Source organism: Schistocerca serialis, chromosome 7, assembly GCF_023864345.2.
Source record: "Schistocerca serialis cubense isolate TAMUIC-IGC-003099 chromosome 7, iqSchSeri2.2, whole genome shotgun sequence".
In the NCBI taxonomy this organism is placed as follows: Eukaryota; Metazoa; Arthropoda; class Insecta; order Orthoptera; family Acrididae; genus Schistocerca; species Schistocerca serialis.
In genome coordinates this window covers 603,236,940-603,261,074 of record NC_064644.1, presented here as the reverse complement: position 1 = coordinate 603,261,074, position 24,135 = coordinate 603,236,940, and the positions used below count along the sequence as shown (strand labels likewise).

Below are 24,135 nucleotides of genomic sequence, written 5' to 3'. Positions count from 1 at the left end.
AGAATTGCGTCAAAGATGGGAAATTCATTCCGGCAAGCGTACAAATGGCGAAAATGAGGTGTGTGTGGGGAAGCAGATTGCGCCAGTGACCGTGTGGCCTAATGGATAAGGCGTCGGACTTCGGATCCGAAGATTGCAGGTTCGAATCCTGTCACGGTCGACTTTTTCCAGTTCTGCAAAAGATGCATGCTGTTTTGCTGTGTTGTTTGAGTACTACAAAACTAGTTGAAAGTTGCTGCTGTCCGCTTCCTGGCTGCAAACCGGCGTCTACCTGAAGCACAAGCAAGACAAGGGGGTTCTGTAGCGAAATTTTCGGCACTGTTTCGATCAGGAGAGTTTTTGTTGGAACTACTGCGTCTGATTCAGGACCCAAGAGCTACGCCACAGGCGTCTGCGCACAGTCGAGCATGTGTGTTGAATAACGGTGCTGATAGCCACGTATTATTTCAAGTAGATTTGATTCCTTTCGGACACAATTTTTCATTGAATAGGATTGTAGCTCATTTGTGGCAGCAGGAAATAAGCTGTAGTGAAAAGGACCTTCCATAGATGGTCGCAGGTCCCATAAGTATTGTATGGCTCGTAATGCGTTGTGTGGAGCCCGGCTAGCTCAGTCGGTAGAGCATGAGACTCTTAATCTCAGGGTCGTGGGTTCGAGCCCCACGCTGGGCGGCGCGAAATTTTGTGTCTACGCGGATGCAACCTGCGCCCCTCTCGTGAGCTTTGCGTAATGAACGTAACGGGTTACGACGATGCCTAGCTTCGTATGAATATCAGAGGAATGGTTTTTGAAGCTGAAAGTAACTCTGAAATGAAATAAATGTGTTGTATTTGGAATTTTAGGTGTACATCGATATCGTGTGAGATGTGTAGGAAAGCAGCAGCTGTGCTAACTAAATACAAATAATGGTCGCTAATGCGGTGCGTTTCCAGCTGAAGGGCTCCGATTCACTACTCCATAAGAATAAAGTACCCGAAAAATGCACCAGGCGGCGCCTCCTTAGCTCAGTGGCAGAGCGCTGGTCTAGTAAACCAGAGGTCGTGAGTTCGATCCTCACAGGAGGCAAACGAATTTTGTAACAGCCCCTTCTACCGTAGCCCTTTCGAAAAAAGCGGTCAAGAATAAAAAAAATTATGAATGGGTGCGGTATTTAAGAAATGCTCTCGCAAATGAAAAGTGCGAATGGTGCTATTAAAGTAGGCACCAGAAACTGCTGCTTTTGGCAGTCTCTGGAGAATGCCGACGTGAAATACTTAGTTCTTGTGAAGTATTTTCTACCCCTGGTAGAGACCCTCGCGGTTGTCGTCGTCGTCGGCGGCGCCGCCGCCGCCTTGGTAATAGCGGCAACTCGCCTTTGTATGACATAGGGTGAGGTACCTTCTGCAACCGACTGAGATGGCAGTAAGCGATTGAAGCTGATTTGCAACCTCTTGTTAGATCAGCGTCATAAGGGCATGAATGTAACTTGCGATGGGACACAGCAAGAAGTAGCATCGCATTTATAGTACTGAAATTGGAGATGGAGAATTGCGTCAAAGATGGGAAATTCATTCCGGCAAGCGTACAAATGGCGAAAATGAGGTGTGTGTGGGGAAGCAGATTGCGCCAGTGACCGTGTGGCCTAATGGATAAGGCGTCGGACTTCGGATCCGAAGATTGCAGGTTCGAATCCTGTTACGGTCGACTTTTTCCAGTCCTGCAAAAGATGCATGCTGTTTTGCTGTGTTGTTTGAGTACTACAAAACTAGTTGAAAGTTGCTGCTGTCCGCTTCCTGGCTGCAAACCGGCGTCTACCTGAAGCACAAGCAAGACAAGGGGGTTCTGTAGCGAAATTTTCGGCACTGTTTCGATCAGGAGAGTTTTTGTTGGAACTACTGCGTCTGATTCAGGACCCAAGAGCTACGCCACAGGCGTCTGCGCACAGTCGAGCATGTGTGTTGAATAACGGTGCTGATAGCCACGTATCATTTCAAGTAGATTTGATTCCTTTCGGACACAATTTTTCATTGAATAGGATTGTAGCTCATTTGTGGCAGCAGGAAATAAGCTGTAGTGAAAAGGACCTTCCATAGATGGTCGCAGGTCCCATAAGTATTGTATGGCTCGTAATGCGTTGTGTGGAGCCCGGCTAGCTCAGTCGGTAGAGCATGAGACTCTTAATCTCAGGGTCGTGGGTTCGAGCCCCACGCTGGGCGGCGCGAAATTTTGTGTCTACGCGGATGCAACCTGCGCCCCTCTCGTGAGCTTTGCGTAATGAACGTAACGGGTTACGACGATGCCTAGCTTCGTATGAATATCAGAGGAATGGTTTTTGAAGCTGAAAGTAACTCTGAAATGAAATAAATGTGTTGTTTTGGAATTTTAGGTGTACATCGATATCGTGTGAGATGTGTAGGAAAGCAGCAGCTGTGCTAACTAAATACAAATAATGGTCGCTAATGCGGTGCGTTTCCAGCTGAAGGGCTCCGATTCACTACTCCATAAGAATAAAGTACCCGAAAAATGCACCAGGCGGCGCCTCCTTAGCTCATTGGCAGAGCGCTGGTCTAGTAAACCAGAGGTCGTGAGTTCGATCCTCACAGGAGGCAAACGAATTTTGTAACAGCCCCTTCTACCGTAGCCCTTTCGAAAAAAGCGGTCAAGAATAAAAAAAATTATGAATGGGTGCGGTATTTAAGAAATGCTCTCGCAAATGAAAAGTGCGAATGGTGCTATTAAAGTAGGCACCAGAAACTGCTGCTTTTGGCAGTCTCTGGAGAATGCCGACGTGAAATACTTAGTTCTTGTGAAGTATTTTCTACCCCTGGTAGAGACCCTCGCGGTTGTCGTCGTCGTCGTCGTCGTCGGCGCCGCCGCCGCCTTGGTAATAGCGGCAACTCGCCTTTGTATGACATAGGGTGAGGTACCTTCTGCAACCGACTGAGATGGCAGTAAGCGATTGAAGCTGATTTGCAACCTCTTGTTTGATCAGCGTCATAAGGGCTTGAATGTAACTTGCGATGGGACACAGCAAGAAGTAGCATCGCATTTATAGTACTGAAATTGGAGATGGAGAATTGCGTCAAAGATGGGAAATTCATTCCGGCAAGCGTACAAATGGCGAAAATGAGGTGTGTGTGGGGAAGCAGATTGCGCCAGTGACCGTGTGGCCTAATGGATAAGGCGTCGGACTTCGGATCCGAAGATTGCAGGTTCGAATCCTGTTACGGTCGACTTTTTCCAGTCCTGCAAAAGATGCATGCTGTTTTGCTGTGTTGTTTGAGTACTACAAAACTAGTTGAAAGTTGCTGCTGTCCGCTTCCTGGCTGCAAACCGGCGTCTACCTGAAGCACAAGCAAGACAAGGGGGTTCTGTAGCGAAATTTTCGGCACTGTTTCGATCAGGAGAGTTTTTGTTGGAACTACTGCGTCTGATTCAGGACCCAAGAGCTACGCCACAGGCGTCTGCGCACAGTCGAGCATGTGTGTTGAATAACGGTGCTGATAGCCACGTATCATTTCAAGTAGATTTGATTCCTTTCGGACACAATTTTTCATTGAATAGGATTGTAGCTCATTTGTGGCAGCAGGAAATAAGCTGTAGTGAAAAGGACCTTCCATAGATGGTCGCAGGTCCCATAAGTATTGTATGGCTCGTAATGCGTTGTGTGGAGCCCGGCTAGCTCAGTCGGTAGAGCATGAGACTCTTAATCTCAGGGTCGTGGGTTCGAGCCCCACGCTGGGCGGCGCGAAATTTTGTGTCTACGCGGATGCAACCTGCGCCCCTCTCGTGAGCTTTGCGTAATGAACGTAACGGGTTACGACGATGCCTAGCTTCGTATGAATATCAGAGGAATGGTTTTTGAAGCTGAAAGTAACTCTGAAATGAAATAAATGTGTTGTTTTGGAATTTTAGGTGTACATCGATATCGTGTGAGATGTGTAGGAAAGCAGCAGCTGTGCTAACTAAATACAAATAATGGTCGCTAATGCGGTGCGTTTCCAGCTGAAGGGCTCCGATTCACTACTCCATAAGAATAAAGTACCCGAAAAATGCACCAGGCGGCGCCTCCTTAGCTCAGTGGCAGAGCGCTGGTCTAGTAAACCAGAGGTCGTGAGTTCGATCCTCACAGGAGGCAAACGAATTTTGTAACAGCCCCTTCTACCGTAGCCCTTTCGAAAAAAGCGGTCAAGAATAAAAAAAATTATGAATGGGTGCGGTATTTAAGAAATGCTCTCGCAAATGAAAAGTGCGAATGGTGCTATTAAAGTAGGCACCAGAAACTGCTGCTTTTGGCAGTCTCTGGAGAATGCCGACGTGAAATACTTAGTTCTTGTGAAGTATTTTCTACCCCTGGTAGAGACCCTCGCGGTTGTCGTCGTCGTCGTCGGCGGCGGCGCCGCCGCCGCCTTGGTAATAGCGGCAACTCGCCTTTGTATGACATAGGGTGAGGTACCTTCTGCAACCGACTGAGATGGCAGTAAGCGATTGAAGCTGATTTGCAACCTCTTGTTAGATCAGCGTCATAAGGGCATGAATGTAACTTGCGATGGGACACAGCAAGAAGTAGCATCGCATTTATAGTACTGAAATTGGAGATGGAGAATTGCGTCAAAGATGGGAAATTCATTCCGGCAAGCGTACAAATGGCGAAAATGAGGTGTGTGTGGGGAAGCAGATTGCGCCAGTGACCGTGTGGCCTAATGGATAAGGCGTCGGACTTCGGATCCGAAGATTGCAGGTTCGAATCCTGTTACGGTCGACTTTTTCCAGTCCTGCAAAAGATGCATGCTGTTTTGCTGTGTTGTTTGAGTACTACAAAACTAGTTGAAAGTTGCTGCTGTCCGCTTCCTGGCTGCAAACCGGCGTCTACCTGAAGCACAAGCAAGACAAGGGGGTTCTGTAGCGAAATTTTCGGCACTGTTTCGATCAGGAGAGTTTTTGTTGGAACTACTGCGTCTGATTCAGGACCCAAGAGCTACGCCACAGGCGTCTGCGCACAGTCGAGCATGTGTGTTGAATAACGGTGCTGATAGCCACGTATCATTTCAAGTAGATTTGATTCCTTTCGGACACAATTTTTCATTGAATAGGATTGTAGCTCATTTGTGGCAGCAGGAAATAAGCTGTAGTGAAAAGGACCTTCCATAGATGGTCGCAGGTCCCATAAGTATTGTATGGCTCGTAATGCGTTGTGTGGAGCCCGGCTAGCTCAGTCGGTAGAGCATGAGACTCTTAATCTCAGGGTCGTGGGTTCGAGCCCCACGCTGGGCGGCGCGAAATTTTGTGTCTACGCGGATGCAACCTGCGCCCCTCTCGTGAGCTTTGCGTAATGAACGTAACGGGTTACGACGATGCCTAGCTTCGTATGAATATCAGAGGAATGGTTTTTGAAGCTGAAAGTAACTCTGAAATGAAATAAATGTGTTGTTTTGGAATTTTAGGTGTACATCGATATCGTGTGAGATGTGTAGGAAAGCAGCAGCTGTGCTAACTAAATACAAATAATGGTCGCTAATGCGGTGCGTTTCCAGCTGAAGGGCTCCGATTCACTACTCCATAAGAATAAAGTACCCGAAAAATGCACCAGGCGGCGCCTCCTTAGCTCATTGGCAGAGCGCTGGTCTAGTAAACCAGAGGTCGTGAGTTCGATCCTCACAGGAGGCAAACGAATTTTGTAACAGCCCCTTCTACCGTAGCCCTTTCGAAAAAAGCGGTCAAGAATAAAAAAAATTATGAATGGGTGCGGTATTTAAGAAATGCTCTCGCAAATGAAAAGTGCGAATGGTGCTATTAAAGTAGGCACCAGAAACTGCTGCTTTTGGCAGTCTCTGGAGAATGCCGACGTGAAATACTTAGTTCTTGTGAAGTATTTTCTACCCCTGGTAGAGACCCTCGCGGTTGTCGTCGTCGTCGTCGTCGTCGGCGCCGCCGCCGCCTTGGTAATAGCGGCAACTCGCCTTTGTATGACATAGGGTGAGGTACCTTCTGCAACCGACTGAGATGGCAGTAAGCGATTGAAGCTGATTTGCAACCTCTTGTTTGATCAGCGTCATAAGGGCTTGAATGTAACTTGCGATGGGACACAGCAAGAAGTAGCATCGCATTTATAGTACTGAAATTGGAGATGGAGAATTGCGTCAAAGATGGGAAATTCATTCCGGCAAGCGTACAAATGGCGAAAATGAGGTGTGTGTGGGGAAGCAGATTGCGCCAGTGACCGTGTGGCCTAATGGATAAGGCGTCGGACTTCGGATCCGAAGATTGCAGGTTCGAATCCTGTTACGGTCGACTTTTTCCAGTCCTGCAAAAGATGCATGCTGTTTTGCTGTGTTGTTTGAGTACTACAAAACTAGTTGAAAGTTGCTGCTGTCCGCTTCCTGGCTGCAAACCGGCGTCTACCTGAAGCACAAGCAAGACAAGGGGGTTCTGTAGCGAAATTTTCGGCACTGTTTCGATCAGGAGAGTTTTTGTTGGAACTACTGCGTCTGATTCAGGACCCAAGAGCTACGCCACAGGCGTCTGCGCACAGTCGAGCATGTGTGTTGAATAACGGTGCTGATAGCCACGTATCATTTCAAGTAGATTTGATTCCTTTCGGACACAATTTTTCATTGAATAGGATTGTAGCTCATTTGTGGCAGCAGGAAATAAGCTGTAGTGAAAAGGACCTTCCATAGATGGTCGCAGGTCCCATAAGTATTGTATGGCTCGTAATGCGTTGTGTGGAGCCCGGCTAGCTCAGTCGGTAGAGCATGAGACTCTTAATCTCAGGGTCGTGGGTTCGAGCCCCACGCTGGGCGGCGCGAAATTTTGTGTCTACGCGGATGCAACCTGCGCCCCTCTCGTGAGCTTTGCGTAATGAACGTAACGGGTTACGACGATGCCTAGCTTCGTATGAATATCAGAGGAATGGTTTTTGAAGCTGAAAGTAACTCTGAAATGAAATAAATGTGTTGTTTTGGAATTTTAGGTGTACATCGATATCGTGTGAGATGTGTAGGAAAGCAGCAGCTGTGCTAACTAAATACAAATAATGGTCGCTAATGCGGTGCGTTTCCAGCTGAAGGGCTCCGATTCACTACTCCATAAGAATAAAGTACCCGAAAAATGCACCAGGCGGCGCCTCCTTAGCTCAGTGGCAGAGCGCTGGTCTAGTAAACCAGAGGTCGTGAGTTCGATCCTCACAGGAGGCAAACGAATTTTGTAACAGCCCCTTCTACCGTAGCCCTTTCGAAAAAAGCGGTCAAGAATAAAAAAAATTATGAATGGGTGCGGTATTTAAGAAATGCTCTCGCAAATGAAAAGTGCGAATGGTGCTATTAAAGTAGGCACCAGAAACTGCTGCTTTTGGCAGTCTCTGGAGAATGCCGACGTGAAATACTTAGTTCTTGTGAAGTATTTTCTACCCCTGGTAGAGACCCTCGCGGTTGTCGTCGTCGTCGTCGGCGCCGCCGCCGCCTTGGTAATAGCGGCAACTCGCCTTTGTATGACATAGGGTGAGGTACCTTCTGCAACCGACTGAGATGGCAGTAAGCGATTGAAGCTGATTTGCAACCTCTTGTTAGATCAGCGTCATAAGGGCATGAATGTAACTTGCGATGGGACACAGCAAGAAGTAGCATCGCATTTATAGTACTGAAATTGGAGATGGAGAATTGCGTCAAAGATGGGAAATTCATTCCGGCAAGCGTACAAATGGCGAAAATGAGGTGTGTGTGGGGAAGCAGATTGCGCCAGTGACCGTGTGGCCTAATGGATAAGGCGTCGGACTTCGGATCCGAAGATTGCAGGTTCGAATCCTGTTACGGTCGACTTTTTCCAGTCCTGCAAAAGATGCATGCTGTTTTGCTGTGTTGTTTGAGTACTACAAAACTAGTTGAAAGTTGCTGCTGTCCGCTTCCTGGCTGCAAACCGGCGTCTACCTGAAGCACAAGCAAGACAAGGGGGTTCTGTAGCGAAATTTTCGGCACTGTTTCGATCAGGAGAGTTTTTGTTGGAACTACTGCGTCTGATTCAGGACCCAAGAGCTACGCCACAGGCGTCTGCGCACAGTCGAGCATGTGTGTTGAATAACGGTGCTGATAGCCACGTATCATTTCAAGTAGATTTGATTCCTTTCGGACACAATTTTTCATTGAATAGGATTGTAGCTCATTTGTGGCAGCAGGAAATAAGCTGTAGTGAAAAGGACCTTCCATAGATGGTCGCAGGTCCCATAAGTATTGTATGGCTCGTAATGCGTTGTGTGGAGCCCGGCTAGCTCAGTCGGTAGAGCATGAGACTCTTAATCTCAGGGTCGTGGGTTCGAGCCCCACGCTGGGCGGCGCGAAATTTTGTGTCTACGCGGATGCAACCTGCGCCCCTCTCGTGAGCTTTGCGTAATGAACGTAACGGGTTACGACGATGCCTAGCTTCGTATGAATATCAGAGGAATGGTTTTTGAAGCTGAAAGTAACTCTGAAATGAAATAAATGTGTTGTTTTGGAATTTTAGGTGTACATCGATATCGTGTGAGATGTGTAGGAAAGCAGCAGCTGTGCTAACTAAATACAAATAATGGTCGCTAATGCGGTGCGTTTCCAGCTGAAGGGCTCCGATTCACTACTCCATAAGAATAAAGTACCCGAAAAATGCACCAGGCGGCGCCTCCTTAGCTCATTGGCAGAGCGCTGGTCTAGTAAACCAGAGGTCGTGAGTTCGATCCTCACAGGAGGCAAACGAATTTTGTAACAGCCCCTTCTACCGTAGCCCTTTCGAAAAAAGCGGTCAAGAATAAAAAAAATTATGAATGGGTGCGGTATTTAAGAAATGCTCTCGCAAATGAAAAGTGCGAATGGTGCTATTAAAGTAGGCACCAGAAACTGCTGCTTTTGGCAGTCTCTGGAGAATGCCGACGTGAAATACTTAGTTCTTGTGAAGTATTTTCTACCCCTGGTAGAGACCCTCGCGGTTGTCGTCGTCGTCGTCGTCGGCGCCGCCGCCGCCTTGGTAATAGCGGCAACTCGCCTTTGTATGACATAGGGTGAGGTACCTTCTGCAACCGACTGAGATGGCAGTAAGCGATTGAAGCTGATTTGCAACCTCTTGTTTGATCAGCGTCATAAGGGCTTGAATGTAACTTGCGATGGGACACAGCAAGAAGTAGCATCGCATTTATAGTACTGAAATTGGAGATGGAGAATTGCGTCAAAGATGGGAAATTCATTCCGGCAAGCGTACAAATGGCGAAAATGAGGTGTGTGTGGGGAAGCAGATTGCGCCAGTGACCGTGTGGCCTAATGGATAAGGCGTCGGACTTCGGATCCGAAGATTGCAGGTTCGAATCCTGTCACGGTCGACTTTTTCCAGTTCTGCAAAAGATGCATGCTGTTTTGCTGTGTTGTTTGAGTACTACAAAACTAGTTGAAAGTTGCTGCTGTCCGCTTCCTGGCTGCAAACCGGCGTCTACCTGAAGCACAAGCAAGACAAGGGGGTTCTGTAGCGAAATTTTCGGCACTGTTTCGATCAGGAGAGTTTTTGTTGGAACTACTGCGTCTGATTCAGGACCCAAGAGCTACGCCACAGGCGTCTGCGCACAGTCGAGCATGTGTGTTGAATAACGGTGCTGATAGCCACGTATTATTTCAAGTAGATTTGATTCCTTTCGGACACAATTTTTCATTGAATAGGATTGTAGCTCATTTGTGGCAGCAGGAAATAAGCTGTAGTGAAAAGGACCTTCCATAGATGGTCGCAGGTCCCATAAGTATTGTATGGCTCGTAATGCGTTGTGTGGAGCCCGGCTAGCTCAGTCGGTAGAGCATGAGACTCTTAATCTCAGGGTCGTGGGTTCGAGCCCCACGCTGGGCGGCGCGAAATTTTGTGTCTACGCGGATGCAACCTGCGCCCCTCTCGTGAGCTTTGCGTAATGAACGTAACGGGTTACGACGATGCCTAGCTTCGTATGAATATCAGAGGAATGGTTTTTGAAGCTGAAAGTAACTCTGAAATGAAATAAATGTGTTGTATTTGGAATTTTAGGTGTACATCGATATCGTGTGAGATGTGTAGGAAAGCAGCAGCTGTGCTAACTAAATACAAATAATGGTCGCTAATGCGGTGCGTTTCCAGCTGAAGGGCTCCGATTCACTACTCCATAAGAATAAAGTACCCGAAAAATGCACCAGGCGGCGCCTCCTTAGCTCAGTGGCAGAGCGCTGGTCTAGTAAACCAGAGGTCGTGAGTTCGATCCTCACAGGAGGCAAACGAATTTTGTAACAGCCCCTTCTACCGTAGCCCTTTCGAAAAAAGCGGTCAAGAATAAAAAAAATTATGAATGGGTGCGGTATTTAAGAAATGCTCTCGCAAATGAAAAGTGCGAATGGTGCTATTAAAGTAGGCACCAGAAACTGCTGCTTTTGGCAGTCTCTGGAGAATGCCGACGTGAAATACTTAGTTCTTGTGAAGTATTTTCTACCCCTGGTAGAGACCCTCGCGGTTGTCGTCGTCGTCGTCGGCGCCGCCGCCGCCTTGGTAATAGCGGCAACTCGCCTTTGTATGACATAGGGTGAGGTACCTTCTGCAACCGACTGAGATGGCAGTAAGCGATTGAAGCTGATTTGCAACCTCTTGTTTGATCAGCGTCATAAGGGCTTGAATGTAACTTGCGATGGGACACAGCAAGAAGTAGCATCGCATTTATAGTACTGAAATTGGAGATGGAGAATTGCGTCAAAGATGGGAAATTCATTCCGGCAAGCGTACAAATGGCGAAAATGAGGTGTGTGTGGGGAAGCAGATTGCGCCAGTGACCGTGTGGCCTAATGGATAAGGCGTCGGACTTCGGATCCGAAGATTGCAGGTTCGAATCCTGTCACGGTCGACTTTTTCCAGTTCTGCAAAAGATGCATGCTGTTTTGCTGTGTTGTTTGAGTACTACAAAACTAGTTGAAAGTTGCTGCTGTCCGCTTCCTGGCTGCAAACCGGCGTCTACCTGAAGCACAAGCAAGACAAGGGGGTTCTGTAGCGAAATTTTCGGCACTGTTTCGATCAGGAGAGTTTTTGTTGGAACTACTGCGTCTGATTCAGGACCCAAGAGCTACGCCACAGGCGTCTGCGCACAGTCGAGCATGTGTGTTGAATAACGGTGCTGATAGCCACGTATTATTTCAAGTAGATTTGATTCCTTTCGGACACAATTTTTCATTGAATAGGATTGTAGCTCATTTGTGGCAGCAGGAAATAAGCTGTAGTGAAAAGGACCTTCCATAGATGGTCGCAGGTCCCATAAGTATTGTATGGCTCGTAATGCGTTGTGTGGAGCCCGGCTAGCTCAGTCGGTAGAGCATGAGACTCTTAATCTCAGGGTCGTGGGTTCGAGCCCCACGCTGGGCGGCGCGAAATTTTGTGTCTACGCGGATGCAACCTGCGCCCCTCTCGTGAGCTTTGCGTAATGAACGTAACGGGTTACGACGATGCCTAGCTTCGTATGAATATCAGAGGAATGGTTTTTGAAGCTGAAAGTAACTCTGAAATGAAATAAATGTGTTGTATTTGGAATTTTAGGTGTACATCGATATCGTGTGAGATGTGTAGGAAAGCAGCAGCTGTGCTAACTAAATACAAATAATGGTCGCTAATGCGGTGCGTTTCCAGCTGAAGGGCTCCGATTCACTACTCCATAAGAATAAAGTACCCGAAAAATGCACCAGGCGGCGCCTCCTTAGCTCAGTGGCAGAGCGCTGGTCTAGTAAACCAGAGGTCGTGAGTTCGATCCTCACAGGAGGCAAACGAATTTTGTAACAGCCCCTTCTACCGTAGCCCTTTCGAAAAAAGCGGTCAAGAATAAAAAAAATTATGAATGGGTGCGGTATTTAAGAAATGCTCTCGCAAATGAAAAGTGCGAATGGTGCTATTAAAGTAGGCACCAGAAACTGCTGCTTTTGGCAGTCTCTGGAGAATGCCGACGTGAAATACTTAGTTCTTGTGAAGTATTTTCTACCCCTGGTAGAGACCCTCGCGGTTGTCGTCGTCGTCGTCGTCGGCGCCGCCGCCGCCTTGGTAATAGCGGCAACTCGCCTTTGTATGACATAGGGTGAGGTACCTTCTGCAACCGACTGAGATGGCAGTAAGCGATTGAAGCTGATTTGCAACCTCTTGTTTGATCAGCGTCATAAGGGCTTGAATGTAACTTTCGATGGGACACAGCAAGAAGTAGCATCGCATTTATAGTACTGAAATTGGAGATGGAGAATTGCGTCAAAGATGGGAAATTCATTCCGGCAAGCGTACAAATGGCGAAAATGAGGTGTGTGTGGGGAAGCAGATTGCGCCAGTGACCGTGTGGCCTAATGGATAAGGCGTCGGACTTCGGATCCGAAGATTGCAGGTTCGAATCCTGTCACGGTCGACTTTTTCCAGTTCTGCAAAAGATGCATGCTGTTTTGCTGTGTTGTTTGAGTACTACAAAACTAGTTGAAAGTTGCTGCTGTCCGCTTCCTGGCTGCAAACCGGCGTCTACCTGAAGCACAAGCAAGACAAGGGGGTTCTGTAGCGAAATTTTCGGCACTGTTTCGATCAGGAGAGTTTTTGTTGGAACTACTGCGTCTGATTCAGGACCCAAGAGCTACGCCACAGGCGTCTGCGCACAGTCGAGCATGTGTGTTGAATAACGGTGCTGATAGCCACGTATTATTTCAAGTAGATTTGATTCCTTTCGGACACAATTTTTCATTGAATAGGATTGTAGCTCATTTGTGGCAGCAGGAAATAAGCTGTAGTGAAAAGGACCTTCCATAGATGGTCGCAGGTCCCATAAGTATTGTATGGCTCGTAATGCGTTGTGTGGAGCCCGGCTAGCTCAGTCGGTAGAGCATGAGACTCTTAATCTCAGGGTCGTGGGTTCGAGCCCCACGCTGGGCGGCGCGAAATTTTGTGTCTACGCGGATGCAACCTGCGCCCCTCTCGTGAGCTTTGCGTAATGAACGTAACGGGTTACGACGATGCCTAGCTTCGTATGAATATCAGAGGAATGGTTTTTGAAGCTGAAAGTAACTCTGAAATGAAATAAATGTGTTGTATTTGGAATTTTAGGTGTACATCGATATCGTGTGAGATGTGTAGGAAAGCAGCAGCTGTGCTAACTAAATACAAATAATGGTCGCTAATGCGGTGCGTTTCCAGCTGAAGGGCTCCGATTCACTACTCCATAAGAATAAAGTACCCGAAAAATGCACCAGGCGGCGCCTCCTTAGCTCAGTGGCAGAGCGCTGGTCTAGTAAACCAGAGGTCGTGAGTTCGATCCTCACAGGAGGCAAACGAATTTTGTAACAGCCCCTTCTACCGTAGCCCTTTCGAAAAAAGCGGTCAAGAATAAAAAAAATTATGAATGGGTGCGGTATTTAAGAAATGCTCTCGCAAATGAAAAGTGCGAATGGTGCTATTAAAGTAGGCACCAGAAACTGCTGCTTTTGGCAGTCTCTGGAGAATGCCGACGTGAAATACTTAGTTCTTGTGAAGTATTTTCTACCCCTGGTAGAGACCCTCGCGGTTGTCGGCGGCGCCGCCGCCGCCTTGGTAATAGCGGCAACTCGCCTTTGTATGACATAGGGTGAGGTACCTTCTGCAACCGACTGAGATGGCAGTAAGCGATTGAAGCTGATTTGCAACCTCTTGTTAGATCAGCGTCATAAGGGCATGAATGTAACTTGCGATGGGACACAGCAAGAAGTAGCATCGCATTTATAGTACTGAAATTGGAGATGGAGAATTGCGTCAAAGATGGGAAATTCATTCCGGCAAGCGTACAAATGGCGAAAATGAGGTGTGTGTGGGGAAGCAGATTGCGCCAGTGACCGTGTGGCCTAATGGATAAGGCGTCGGACTTCGGATCCGAAGATTGCAGGTTCGAATCCTGTTACGGTCGACTTTTTCCAGTCCTGCAAAAGATGCATGCTGTTTTGCTGTGTTGTTTGAGTACTACAAAACTAGTTGAAAGTTGCTGCTGTCCGCTTCCTGGCTGCAAACCGGCGTCTACCTGAAGCACAAGCAAGACAAGGGGGTTCTGTAGCGAAATTTTCGGCACTGTTTCGATCAGGAGAGTTTTTGTTGGAACTACTGCGTCTGATTCAGGACCCAAGAGCTACGCCACAGGCGTCTGCGCACAGTCGAGCATGTGTGTTGAATAACGGTGCTGATAGCCACGTATCATTTCAAGTAGATTTGATTCCTTTCGGACACAATTTTTCATTGAATAGGATTGTAGCTCATTTGTGGCAGCAGGAAATAAGCTGTAGTGAAAAGGACCTTCCATAGATGGTCGCAGGTCCCATAAGTATTGTATGGCTCGTAATGCGTTGTGTGGAGCCCGGCTAGCTCAGTCGGTAGAGCATGAGACTCTTAATCTCAGGGTCGTGGGTTCGAGCCCCACGCTGGGCGGCGCGAAATTTTGTGTCTACGCGGATGCAACCTGCGCCCCTCTCGTGAGCTTTGCGTAATGAACGTAACGGGTTACGACGATGCCTAGCTTCGTATGAATATCAGAGGAATGGTTTTTGAAGCTGAAAGTAACTCTGAAATGAAATAAATGTGTTGTTTTGGAATTTTAGGTGTACATCGATATCGTGTGAGATGTGTAGGAAAGCAGCAGCTGTGCTAACTAAATACAAATAATGGTCGCTAATGCGGTGCGTTTCCAGCTGAAGGGCTCCGATTCACTACTCCATAAGAATAAAGTACCCGAAAAATGCACCAGGCGGCGCCTCCTTAGCTCATTGGCAGAGCGCTGGTCTAGTAAACCAGAGGTCGTGAGTTCGATCCTCACAGGAGGCAAACGAATTTTGTAACAGCCCCTTCTACCGTAGCCCTTTCGAAAAAAGCGGTCAAGAATAAAAAAAATTATGAATGGGTGCGGTATTTAAGAAATGCTCTCGCAAATGAAAAGTGCGAATGGTGCTATTAAAGTAGGCACCAGAAACTGCTGCTTTTGGCAGTCTCTGGAGAATGCCGACGTGAAATACTTAGTTCTTGTGAAGTATTTTCTACCCCTGGTAGAGACCCTCGCGGTTGTCGTCGTCGTCGTCGTCGGCGCCGCCGCCGCCTTGGTAATAGCGGCAACTCGCCTTTGTATGACATAGGGTGAGGTACCTTCTGCAACCGACTGAGATGGCAGTAAGCGATTGAAGCTGATTTGCAACCTCTTGTTTGATCAGCGTCATAAGGGCTTGAATGTAACTTGCGATGGGACACAGCAAGAAGTAGCATCGCATTTATAGTACTGAAATTGGAGATGGAGAATTGCGTCAAAGATGGGAAATTCATTCCGGCAAGCGTACAAATGGCGAAAATGAGGTGTGTGTGGGGAAGCAGATTGCGCCAGTGACCGTGTGGCCTAATGGATAAGGCGTCGGACTTCGGATCCGAAGATTGCAGGTTCGAATCCTGTTACGGTCGACTTTTTCCAGTCCTGCAAAAGATGCATGCTGTTTTGCTGTGTTGTTTGAGTACTACAAAACTAGTTGAAAGTTGCTGCTGTCCGCTTCCTGGCTGCAAACCGGCGTCTACCTGAAGCACAAGCAAGACAAGGGGGTTCTGTAGCGAAATTTTCGGCACTGTTTCGATCAGGAGAGTTTTTGTTGGAACTACTGCGTCTGATTCAGGACCCAAGAGCTACGCCACAGGCGTCTGCGCACAGTCGAGCATGTGTGTTGAATAACGGTGCTGATAGCCACGTATCATTTCAAGTAGATTTGATTCCTTTCGGACACAATTTTTCATTGAATAGGATTGTAGCTCATTTGTGGCAGCAGGAAATAAGCTGTAGTGAAAAGGACCTTCCATAGATGGTCGCAGGTCCCATAAGTATTGTATGGCTCGTAATGCGTTGTGTGGAGCCCGGCTAGCTCAGTCGGTAGAGCATGAGACTCTTAATCTCAGGGTCGTGGGTTCGAGCCCCACGCTGGGCGGCGCGAAATTTTGTGTCTACGCGGATGCAACCTGCGCCCCTCTCGTGAGCTTTGCGTAATGAACGTAACGGGTTACGACGATGCCTAGCTTCGTATGAATATCAGAGGAATGGTTTTTGAAGCTGAAAGTAACTCTGAAATGAAATAAATGTGTTGTTTTGGAATTTTAGGTGTACATCGATATCGTGTGAGATGTGTAGGAAAGCAGCAGCTGTGCTAACTAAATACAAATAATGGTCGCTAATGCGGTGCGTTTCCAGCTGAAGGGCTCCGATTCACTACTCCATAAGAATAAAGTACCCGAAAAATGCACCAGGCGGCGCCTCCTTAGCTCATTGGCAGAGCGCTGGTCTAGTAAACCAGAGGTCGTGAGTTCGATCCTCACAGGAGGCAAACGAATTTTGTAACAGCCCCTTCTACCGTAGCCCTTTCGAAAAAAGCGGTCAAGAATAAAAAAAATTATGAATGGGTGCGGTATTTAAGAAATGCTCTCGCAAATGAAAAGTGCGAATGGTGCTATTAAAGTAGGCACCAGAAACTGCTGCTTTTGGCAGTCTCTGGAGAATGCCGACGTGAAATACTTAGTTCTTGTGAAGTATTTTCTACCCCTGGTAGAGACCCTCGCGGTTGTCGTCGTCGTCGTCGTCGGCGCCGCCGCCGCCTTGGTAATAGCGGCAACTCGCCTTTGTATGACATAGGGTGAGGTACCTTCTGCAACCGACTGAGATGGCAGTAAGCGATTGAAGCTGATTTGCAACCTCTTGTTTGATCAGCGTCATAAGGGCTTGAATGTAACTTGCGATGGGACACAGCAAGAAGTAGCATCGCATTTATAGTACTGAAATTGGAGATGGAGAATTGCGTCAAAGATGGGAAATTCATTCCGGCAAGCGTACAAATGGCGAAAATGAGGTGTGTGTGGGGAAGCAGATTGCGCCAGTGACCGTGTGGCCTAATGGATAAGGCGTCGGACTTCGGATCCGAAGATTGCAGGTTCGAATCCTGTTACGGTCGACTTTTTCCAGTCCTGCAAAAGATGCATGCTGTTTTGCTGTGTTGTTTGAGTACTACAAAACTAGTTGAAAGTTGCTGCTGTCCGCTTCCTGGCTGCAAACCGGCGTCTACCTGAAGCACAAGCAAGACAAGGGGGTTCTGTAGCGAAATTTTCGGCACTGTTTCGATCAGGAGAGTTTTTGTTGGAACTACTGCGTCTGATTCAGGACCCAAGAGCTACGCCACAGGCGTCTGCGCACAGTCGAGCATGTGTGTTGAATAACGGTGCTGATAGCCACGTATCATTTCAAGTAGATTTGATTCCTTTCGGACACAATTTTTCATTGAATAGGATTGTAGCTCATTTGTGGCAGCAGGAAATAAGCTGTAGTGAAAAGGACCTTCCATAGATGGTCGCAGGTCCCATAAGTATTGTATGGCTCGTAATGCGTTGTGTGGAGCCCGGCTAGCTCAGTCGGTAGAGCATGAGACTCTTAATCTCAGGGTCGTGGGTTCGAGCCCCACGCTGGGCGGCGCGAAATTTTGTGTCTACGCGGATGCAACCTGCGCCCCTCTCGTGAGCTTTGCGTAATGAACGTAACGGGTTACGACGATGCCTAGCTTCGTATGAATATCAGAGGAATGGTTTTTGAAGCTGAAAGTAACTCTGAAATGAAATAAATGTGTTGTTTTGGAATTTTAGGTGTACATCGATATCGTGTGAGATGTGTAGGAAAGCAGCAGCTGTGCTAACTAAATACAAATAATGGTCGCTAATGCGGTGCGTTTCCAGCTGAAGGGCTCCGATTCACTACTCCATAAGAATAAAGTACCCGAAAAATGCACCAGGCGGCGCCTCCTTAGCTCATTGGCAGAGCGCTGGTCTAGTAAACCAGAGGTCGTGAGTTCGATCCTCACAGGAGGCAAACGAATTTTGTAACAGCCCCTTCTACCGTAGCCCTTTCGAAAAAAGCGGTCAAGAATAAAAAAAATTATGAATGGGTGCGGTATTTAAGAAATGCTCTCGCAAATGAAAAGTGCGAATGGTGCTATTAAAGTAGGCACCAGAAACTGCTGCTTTTGGCAGTCTCTGGAGAATGCCGACGTGAAATACTTAGTTCTTGTGAAGTATTTTCTACCCCTGGTAGAGACCCTCGCGGTTGTCGTCGTCGTCGTCGTCGGCGCCGCCGCCGCCTTGGTAATAGCGGCAACTCGCCTTTGTATGACATAGGGTGAGGTACCTTCTGCAACCGACTGAGATGGCAGTAAGCGATTGAAGCTGATTTGCAACCTCTTGTTTGATCAGCGTCATAAGGGCTTGAATGTAACTTGCGATGGGACACAGCAAGAAGTAGCATCGCATTTATAGTACTGAAATTGGAGATGGAGAATTGCGTCAAAGATGGGAAATTCATTCCGGCAAGCGTACAAATGGCGAAAATGAGGTGTGTGTGGGGAAGCAGATTGCGCCAGTGACCGTGTGGCCTAATGGATAAGGCGTCGGACTTCGGATCCGAAGATTGCAGGTTCGAATCCTGTCACGGTCGACTTTTTCCAGTTCTGCAAAAGATGCATGCTGTTTTGCTGTGTTGTTTGAGTACTACAAAACTAGTTGAAAGTTGCTGCTGTCCGCTTCCTGGCTGCAAACCGGCGTCTACCTGAAGCACAAGCAAGACAAGGGGGTTCTGTAGCGAAATTTTCGGCACTGTTTCGATCAGGAGAGTTTTTGTTGGAACTACTGCGTCTGATTCAGGACCCAAGAGCTACGCCACAGGCGTCTGCGCACAGTCGAGCATGTGTGTTGAATAACGGTGCTGATAGCCACGTATTATTTCAAGTAGATTTGATTCCTTTCGGACACAATTTTTCATTGAATAGGATTGTAGCTCATTTGTGGCAGCAGGAAATAAGCTGTAGTGAAAAGGACCTTCCATAGATGGTCGCAGGTCCCATAAGTATTGTATGGCTCGTAATGCGTTGTGTGGAGCCCGGCTAGCTCAGTCGGTAGAGCATGAGACTCTTAATCTCAGGGTCGTGGGTTCGAGCCCCACGCTGGGCGGCGCGAAATTTTGTGTCTACGCGGATGCAACCTGCGCCCCTCTCGTGAGCTTTGCGTAATGAACGTAACGGGTTACGACGATGCCTAGCTTCGTATGAATATCAGAGGAATGGTTTTTGAAGCTGAAAGTAACTCTGAAATGAAATAAATGTGTTGTATTTGGAATTTTAGGTGTACATCGATATCGTGTGAGATGTGTAGGAAAGCAGCAGCTGTGCTAACTAAATACAAATAATGGTCGCTAATGCGGTGCGTTTCCAGCTGAAGGGCTCCGATTCACTACTCCATAAGAATAAAGTACCCGAAAAATGCACCAGGCGGCGCCTCCTTAGCTCAGTGGCAGAGCGCTGGTCTAGTAAACCAGAGGTCGTGAGTTCGATCCTCACAGGAGGCAAACGAATTTTGTAACAGCCCCTTCTACCGTAGCCCTTTCGAAAAAAGCGGTCAAGAATAAAAAAAATTATGAATGGGTGCGGTATTTAAGAAATGCTCTCGCAAATGAAAAGTGCGAATGGTGCTATTAAAGTAGGCACCAGAAACTGCTGCTTTTGGCAGTCTCTGGAGAATGCCGACGTGAAATACTTAGTTCTTGTGAAGTATTTTCTACCCCTGGTAGAGACCCTCGCGGTTGTCGTCGTCGTCGTCGGCGCCGCCGCCGCCTTGGTAATAGCGGCAACTCGCCTTTGTATGACATAGGGTGAGGTACCTTCTGCAACCGACTGAGATGGCAGTAAGCGATTGAAGCTGATTTGCAACCTCTTGTTAGATCAGCGTCATAAGGGCATGAATGTAACTTGCGATGGGACACAGCAAGAAGTAGCATCGCATTTATAGTACTGAAATTGGAGATGGAGAATTGCGTCAAAGATGGGAAATTCATTCCGGCAAGCGTACAAATGGCGAAAATGAGGTGTGTGTGGGGAAGCAGATTGCGCCAGTGACCGTGTGGCCTAATGGACAGTTCCGCTTGCGACGCCGTGCAGGTCGCACGTGTTTGTGCCTTCGCTCCGCAATAGCGTGTGCAAGCCGTGACTACTTTCTTTGTTTACGTTGTTTGCTGGATTTGCTGTATTGTGCTTCCGTCAGTTCACTTTTAGTGTTTTGTGGCGTTTTGTGTTAGCGGTCTCGACCGTTTAATAGGTGGATATGTCGTCCAGGTTGTTCCCAAGGAAATGTACTCTGTGTTTCGAATTTGACAAGTCTACACGTCATGTTCAACCTAGTTCCATGGAAGTTCACGATTTCATAGTGGATGTCATTGGTATTACGTCTGACCAGGTTCATACTGCCTATTACGACACCGATCTCTACTGTTTCTTCGTCAAGTTGTTAAACCCTGTGTTACTGGAGAGGATTCTGTTAAAACATGGTAGCAGAGCTGAGTTCCGTCATCGTGACGCCTCGGTGAGTACTGTTCTCATATCCAATGCTGATGTAGAATACAAAAATGTCCGTGTGTACAACCTGCCGCCGGAAGTTGAAAACTGTTATTTACGTGAGATTTTGACGGAATATGGGGAGGTCAAGCAAATCCGTAACGAACGTTGGTCTAGTCAACATCGGTTACAGTGTTTTAGTGGCGTCCGGTCAGTCGAAATGCACGTCAAGCAGGATATCCCCTCCCATCTTATTGTTTGTGGGTATAAAGTTCATGTCACGTACAGTGGGCAACCAGGCACATGCTTTATTTGTAATGAAACTGGTCACTTGCGTACGAACTGCCCTAAACGTGTATTTGTTCTCAAAAGTACTTTGGAACAGCGTAAAAAGTTGACATTGGCTGATCTTGTTAGGGAGGCACCAATCACGGACGTCGACCGCCCTCGTGTTAGTGAAATCTTGCCCCCGGAGCCTGGTTTGCCTGTTGCCGACTTTCCACCCTTTCCTTCACAACCGGTTACAGATACGCCTGCCTCCAAATCTGACGTGCAGCTGCTGAGCCACAAACGGCGAAGAACGTGTGATGATGATAGTCCGGACGAGGCTCTCCAGGAATTAGAACTCGACGTCCCAAAAGAGATGCCGGTTACGGTTCTTGACTCCAGTTTTTCTGAACCGTCGCACGCAGCTGTCGACGCTGCGGCTATTGACGTCATTCCGAGTGACGTACAGGCAGCTTTGGCACCACAACAGCCGAGCCCGCCGCCTGAAGTCGCGACGTCACCACAGGCCGAATCACAACAAGCGCGTGCTTCCGATAAGCATAACGAGGCAGGCAGTACTTGTGTACAAACTGAAGGAAGTCAAAGTCCGTCTACAAACAGACACGAAGTTCGTGCTAGTGACAACAAACAAACTTGTCCACCTTCTGAGTCAGTTCTTTCCGCAGATCAGATGGTTGAGGCGTCCCAGCACGTTATGGATTGCGAAGTCACTCAGGACCCTCCCACACCTCCGTCTGCCGATGTGTTCCCTAGCAGAGCACGTAGTAGGACCAAAGTTCAACCGAACTTCAACGCCGTACGGAAGAAAAACAAACCCAACGACACACAAGTGACTCTTCGTGATCCTCCCGACAATGCAGACCATTCCGAAGTCTCTATGCCCTTGTAATGCGATCAGTGTTGTTTAGTGACCCTTTACGTACCTCACTGTAATAATGGCACAAGCGTACAAATTCGTCTCCCTGAACATCAATAAGATTCGATCTGATCTCAAAATTGCGGCCCTACAGCAGTTTCTATACGAATCTGACGCTGATATTGTGTTGTTGCAGGAAGTTACTGTTTTAAATCTCTTCATCTCTGGTTTTAAAACCATATCAAACGTTGCTCCTGAGGAAAGTACAGGTACCGCACTTTTATTACGGGAAGGCATTCCAGTTGGGGAGATCGAGTTTTTAGATTCCGGTCGAGGAGTGAGCTGTAAAATTTTTGATGTAACCCTTGTTAATTTATATGCCCCATCAGGCAACAGCAACAAATTCGAACGGTCACGTTTTTATAAGGAGGATGTTACGTATCTGTTGAGGAGCAGTCCTCAAAACCTGATAATAGGAGGTGACTTCAACTGTGTTCTACGTAAAAACGATCAGTCCCCTAATTTTAACTACTGTAAAGAACTGCACGAGCTCGTTAAGAATATTAAGCTGAAAGATGCTTGGGAACTGAAGTATCCTACTTTAGTTAAATTCACTTTTTTCACCGTTACTTCATGCAGCCGTCTGGATAGAATTTATCTATCGGACTGTATCAGTGACAGACTCCTAGCGGTTGACGTAATCCCGGCTAGTTTTACCGACCATTGCGCTTTTACGGCAACGGTTCACTTAAATCGACAGCCTACCAAATTATTTCGTTCCCCGTGGATGTTAAACATATCGCATCTGGCGGACGCTGAGTTATTTGACGTTATCAGGCATGTGTGGGACACTTGTTTGCGTTCCATCACTTTTTATCCGACTAAAGCGTTGTGGTGGACCACTGTTGCGAAACCAAAGCTTCGAAAAAGTCTCATTTATTATAGTGCTCAGAAAGCACGCGCCTTCAAGAGGACTTTTGAGTTTTACTACACTGTGCTGCGACAACTGTATGATTCATCCACTGCGACCAACGCTAACTTTCCATCAATTCAACGTGTCAAGGCTAAACTTGTCAGCTTGAAGCGTCAACAATTGGAAGGTCTGAAAGTTAAATCCACACCTAAATCTGTTTTAGCCGACGAAATGACATCTATGTACCATTTATTTAAGCATTTCTCGCGCCGCCGCAGGGCTTTCATTGATGTTTTGGAAAGGGATAATGGGGAATTACTCTCTACTCAAGCGGCCATTATTAGTGAAATTCACCAACATTTCCAACGACTGTATTCCAGTGAGATTGTCAATGAACCTGCTGTCAGTGCAGTGGTCAATGTTTTTGATAGGGCGATTACTCCTGCTGACAATGTCGACTTTTTATCGGATTTCACTCCCGAGGAAGTTTTAGCCTTGATCTCCAAGTCGCCTTCCTTTAAATCGCCTGGTCCTGATGGTTTGCCCAAGGAATTTTATATCAAATTCTGGAATGTCCTTGGTGGTACTTTTACTGACATTGTTAATGAAGTCATGAGTGGTGGTCCTCTTCCTGCCGAGTTCAAGGTGGGTAGAATTGTTTTAGTCCCGAAGAGAACTGGTCACAAGCGAGTTGATAATCTCCGTCCAATCACATTATTGAACTTTGATTATAAAACGATTGCCCGAGCGATTAATAGCAGAATGACCCCCATCCTTGGGAAAGTTATTCATTCACATCAGTCTTGCCTTCCAGGGAGATCCATTATGACTCCGGTTGCGGAGTACAGAGACGTTATTTCAGTAGCGGCCGTAACCAACATCAAATGTGCTTTCCTTTTTCTTGACTTTTGCAAAGCTTTTGACCGCGTTAGTCATCACTATTTAGAACGCATCCTGCAACGAATTGGACTCGAAGAACGAGCTGTGGCAGTCATTCGGCATATGATAACAGGCATTACTGCTAGGATCACCGTTAACGGTCAGCTGACACAAGCTGTTGGTATACGACGAGGTGTACCGCAAGGCAGTCCTTTGTCGATGTCGCTCTTTGTTTTGTCGCTCGAGCCATTTCTGAAGAGATTGTGTATCACATTAACTGGCCTTTCTGTCTTAGGGAGCAATCTTACTGTGAGGGCTTACGCCGATGATGTTGCTGTTATCCTACGTCATGAGTCTGAAGTGGCCCAATTGCGGGCTGAGATTGATAATTACAGCACTGCGTCTGGAGCGAAACTCAGTGAGGGTAAATGTAAGGTTCTAAGCTTACGGGGCTTCGAATCTCTTGCTATACCGTGGGCACAGATCGTCGAACAACATGTTGCTCTGGGAATCATCATCGATAGGTGTCCTTTACGTATGGCAGCTAAAAACTGGGAACTTACTGCAAATCGAATACAGGGAGCTATAGTGGAAAACACTTGGCGATCGACAAATATCCAACAGAAGATAAGGATTTTGAATACATACATACTCTGTAAAGCTTATTATGTCGCTCAGGTGTTCCCTCTTCCCAAAATGCAAGCCCATAAGATCATGCGTTTGTCCAGCAGGTTTGTGTGGCTCGGTCATATTTTTAAGTTAACCTATACCACACTGTCTAAGTCAGTGCAAGCTGGGGGCCTGCAACTCAATGATATCCGTCGAAAGGCGACGGCACTCTATATAA

General features: G+C 47.2%; 39 non-coding genes across 39 annotated transcripts; all 39 read left to right on the top strand.

Moving 5' to 3' along the window:
- Positions 1–87: 87 nt before the first annotated feature.
- On the top strand, positions 88–160 carry Trnar-ucg (transfer RNA arginine (anticodon UCG)). Its single transcript has one exon. It is a non-coding gene; the product is annotated as a tRNA-Arg (tRNA).
- Positions 161–599: 439 nt separating this feature from the next.
- Trnak-cuu (transfer RNA lysine (anticodon CUU)) lies at positions 600–672 on the top strand. Its single transcript has one exon. It is a non-coding gene; the product is annotated as a tRNA-Lys (tRNA).
- A 322-nt stretch (positions 673–994) lies between these two features.
- On the top strand, positions 995–1,066 carry Trnat-agu (transfer RNA threonine (anticodon AGU)). Its single transcript has one exon. It is a non-coding gene; the product is annotated as a tRNA-Thr (tRNA).
- Positions 1,067–1,611: 545 nt separating this feature from the next.
- Positions 1,612–1,684, top strand: Trnar-ucg (transfer RNA arginine (anticodon UCG)). Its single transcript has one exon. It is a non-coding gene; the product is annotated as a tRNA-Arg (tRNA).
- Positions 1,685–2,123: 439 nt separating this feature from the next.
- On the top strand, positions 2,124–2,196 carry Trnak-cuu (transfer RNA lysine (anticodon CUU)). Its single transcript has one exon. It is a non-coding gene; the product is annotated as a tRNA-Lys (tRNA).
- Positions 2,197–2,517: 321 nt separating this feature from the next.
- Trnat-agu (transfer RNA threonine (anticodon AGU)) lies at positions 2,518–2,589 on the top strand. The gene has a single exon. It is a non-coding gene; the product is annotated as a tRNA-Thr (tRNA).
- Positions 2,590–3,140: 551 nt separating this feature from the next.
- On the top strand, positions 3,141–3,213 carry Trnar-ucg (transfer RNA arginine (anticodon UCG)). Its single transcript has one exon. It is a non-coding gene; the product is annotated as a tRNA-Arg (tRNA).
- A 439-nt stretch (positions 3,214–3,652) lies between these two features.
- Trnak-cuu (transfer RNA lysine (anticodon CUU)) lies at positions 3,653–3,725 on the top strand. Its single transcript has one exon. It is a non-coding gene; the product is annotated as a tRNA-Lys (tRNA).
- Positions 3,726–4,046: 321 nt separating this feature from the next.
- Positions 4,047–4,118, top strand: Trnat-agu (transfer RNA threonine (anticodon AGU)). The gene has a single exon. It is a non-coding gene; the product is annotated as a tRNA-Thr (tRNA).
- Positions 4,119–4,669: 551 nt separating this feature from the next.
- Trnar-ucg (transfer RNA arginine (anticodon UCG)) lies at positions 4,670–4,742 on the top strand. The gene has a single exon. It is a non-coding gene; the product is annotated as a tRNA-Arg (tRNA).
- Positions 4,743–5,181: 439 nt separating this feature from the next.
- On the top strand, positions 5,182–5,254 carry Trnak-cuu (transfer RNA lysine (anticodon CUU)). The gene has a single exon. It is a non-coding gene; the product is annotated as a tRNA-Lys (tRNA).
- A 321-nt stretch (positions 5,255–5,575) lies between these two features.
- On the top strand, positions 5,576–5,647 carry Trnat-agu (transfer RNA threonine (anticodon AGU)). Its single transcript has one exon. It is a non-coding gene; the product is annotated as a tRNA-Thr (tRNA).
- Positions 5,648–6,198: 551 nt separating this feature from the next.
- On the top strand, positions 6,199–6,271 carry Trnar-ucg (transfer RNA arginine (anticodon UCG)). The gene has a single exon. It is a non-coding gene; the product is annotated as a tRNA-Arg (tRNA).
- A 439-nt stretch (positions 6,272–6,710) lies between these two features.
- Positions 6,711–6,783, top strand: Trnak-cuu (transfer RNA lysine (anticodon CUU)). Its single transcript has one exon. It is a non-coding gene; the product is annotated as a tRNA-Lys (tRNA).
- A 321-nt stretch (positions 6,784–7,104) lies between these two features.
- On the top strand, positions 7,105–7,176 carry Trnat-agu (transfer RNA threonine (anticodon AGU)). Its single transcript has one exon. It is a non-coding gene; the product is annotated as a tRNA-Thr (tRNA).
- A 545-nt stretch (positions 7,177–7,721) lies between these two features.
- Trnar-ucg (transfer RNA arginine (anticodon UCG)) lies at positions 7,722–7,794 on the top strand. The gene has a single exon. It is a non-coding gene; the product is annotated as a tRNA-Arg (tRNA).
- Positions 7,795–8,233: 439 nt separating this feature from the next.
- On the top strand, positions 8,234–8,306 carry Trnak-cuu (transfer RNA lysine (anticodon CUU)). The gene has a single exon. It is a non-coding gene; the product is annotated as a tRNA-Lys (tRNA).
- A 321-nt stretch (positions 8,307–8,627) lies between these two features.
- Positions 8,628–8,699, top strand: Trnat-agu (transfer RNA threonine (anticodon AGU)). Its single transcript has one exon. It is a non-coding gene; the product is annotated as a tRNA-Thr (tRNA).
- Positions 8,700–9,247: 548 nt separating this feature from the next.
- Trnar-ucg (transfer RNA arginine (anticodon UCG)) lies at positions 9,248–9,320 on the top strand. Its single transcript has one exon. It is a non-coding gene; the product is annotated as a tRNA-Arg (tRNA).
- A 439-nt stretch (positions 9,321–9,759) lies between these two features.
- Trnak-cuu (transfer RNA lysine (anticodon CUU)) lies at positions 9,760–9,832 on the top strand. Its single transcript has one exon. It is a non-coding gene; the product is annotated as a tRNA-Lys (tRNA).
- Positions 9,833–10,154: 322 nt separating this feature from the next.
- Trnat-agu (transfer RNA threonine (anticodon AGU)) lies at positions 10,155–10,226 on the top strand. Its single transcript has one exon. It is a non-coding gene; the product is annotated as a tRNA-Thr (tRNA).
- Positions 10,227–10,771: 545 nt separating this feature from the next.
- On the top strand, positions 10,772–10,844 carry Trnar-ucg (transfer RNA arginine (anticodon UCG)). Its single transcript has one exon. It is a non-coding gene; the product is annotated as a tRNA-Arg (tRNA).
- A 439-nt stretch (positions 10,845–11,283) lies between these two features.
- Positions 11,284–11,356, top strand: Trnak-cuu (transfer RNA lysine (anticodon CUU)). The gene has a single exon. It is a non-coding gene; the product is annotated as a tRNA-Lys (tRNA).
- Positions 11,357–11,678: 322 nt separating this feature from the next.
- Trnat-agu (transfer RNA threonine (anticodon AGU)) lies at positions 11,679–11,750 on the top strand. Its single transcript has one exon. It is a non-coding gene; the product is annotated as a tRNA-Thr (tRNA).
- A 548-nt stretch (positions 11,751–12,298) lies between these two features.
- On the top strand, positions 12,299–12,371 carry Trnar-ucg (transfer RNA arginine (anticodon UCG)). The gene has a single exon. It is a non-coding gene; the product is annotated as a tRNA-Arg (tRNA).
- Positions 12,372–12,810: 439 nt separating this feature from the next.
- On the top strand, positions 12,811–12,883 carry Trnak-cuu (transfer RNA lysine (anticodon CUU)). The gene has a single exon. It is a non-coding gene; the product is annotated as a tRNA-Lys (tRNA).
- Positions 12,884–13,205: 322 nt separating this feature from the next.
- Trnat-agu (transfer RNA threonine (anticodon AGU)) lies at positions 13,206–13,277 on the top strand. Its single transcript has one exon. It is a non-coding gene; the product is annotated as a tRNA-Thr (tRNA).
- A 536-nt stretch (positions 13,278–13,813) lies between these two features.
- Trnar-ucg (transfer RNA arginine (anticodon UCG)) lies at positions 13,814–13,886 on the top strand. Its single transcript has one exon. It is a non-coding gene; the product is annotated as a tRNA-Arg (tRNA).
- Positions 13,887–14,325: 439 nt separating this feature from the next.
- Positions 14,326–14,398, top strand: Trnak-cuu (transfer RNA lysine (anticodon CUU)). Its single transcript has one exon. It is a non-coding gene; the product is annotated as a tRNA-Lys (tRNA).
- Positions 14,399–14,719: 321 nt separating this feature from the next.
- Positions 14,720–14,791, top strand: Trnat-agu (transfer RNA threonine (anticodon AGU)). The gene has a single exon. It is a non-coding gene; the product is annotated as a tRNA-Thr (tRNA).
- Positions 14,792–15,339: 548 nt separating this feature from the next.
- On the top strand, positions 15,340–15,412 carry Trnar-ucg (transfer RNA arginine (anticodon UCG)). The gene has a single exon. It is a non-coding gene; the product is annotated as a tRNA-Arg (tRNA).
- A 439-nt stretch (positions 15,413–15,851) lies between these two features.
- Positions 15,852–15,924, top strand: Trnak-cuu (transfer RNA lysine (anticodon CUU)). Its single transcript has one exon. It is a non-coding gene; the product is annotated as a tRNA-Lys (tRNA).
- Positions 15,925–16,245: 321 nt separating this feature from the next.
- Trnat-agu (transfer RNA threonine (anticodon AGU)) lies at positions 16,246–16,317 on the top strand. Its single transcript has one exon. It is a non-coding gene; the product is annotated as a tRNA-Thr (tRNA).
- Positions 16,318–16,865: 548 nt separating this feature from the next.
- Trnar-ucg (transfer RNA arginine (anticodon UCG)) lies at positions 16,866–16,938 on the top strand. Its single transcript has one exon. It is a non-coding gene; the product is annotated as a tRNA-Arg (tRNA).
- A 439-nt stretch (positions 16,939–17,377) lies between these two features.
- On the top strand, positions 17,378–17,450 carry Trnak-cuu (transfer RNA lysine (anticodon CUU)). Its single transcript has one exon. It is a non-coding gene; the product is annotated as a tRNA-Lys (tRNA).
- Positions 17,451–17,771: 321 nt separating this feature from the next.
- Trnat-agu (transfer RNA threonine (anticodon AGU)) lies at positions 17,772–17,843 on the top strand. Its single transcript has one exon. It is a non-coding gene; the product is annotated as a tRNA-Thr (tRNA).
- A 548-nt stretch (positions 17,844–18,391) lies between these two features.
- Trnar-ucg (transfer RNA arginine (anticodon UCG)) lies at positions 18,392–18,464 on the top strand. Its single transcript has one exon. It is a non-coding gene; the product is annotated as a tRNA-Arg (tRNA).
- A 439-nt stretch (positions 18,465–18,903) lies between these two features.
- Positions 18,904–18,976, top strand: Trnak-cuu (transfer RNA lysine (anticodon CUU)). The gene has a single exon. It is a non-coding gene; the product is annotated as a tRNA-Lys (tRNA).
- A 322-nt stretch (positions 18,977–19,298) lies between these two features.
- Trnat-agu (transfer RNA threonine (anticodon AGU)) lies at positions 19,299–19,370 on the top strand. The gene has a single exon. It is a non-coding gene; the product is annotated as a tRNA-Thr (tRNA).
- The last annotated feature ends 4,765 nt before the right edge of the window (positions 19,371–24,135 follow it).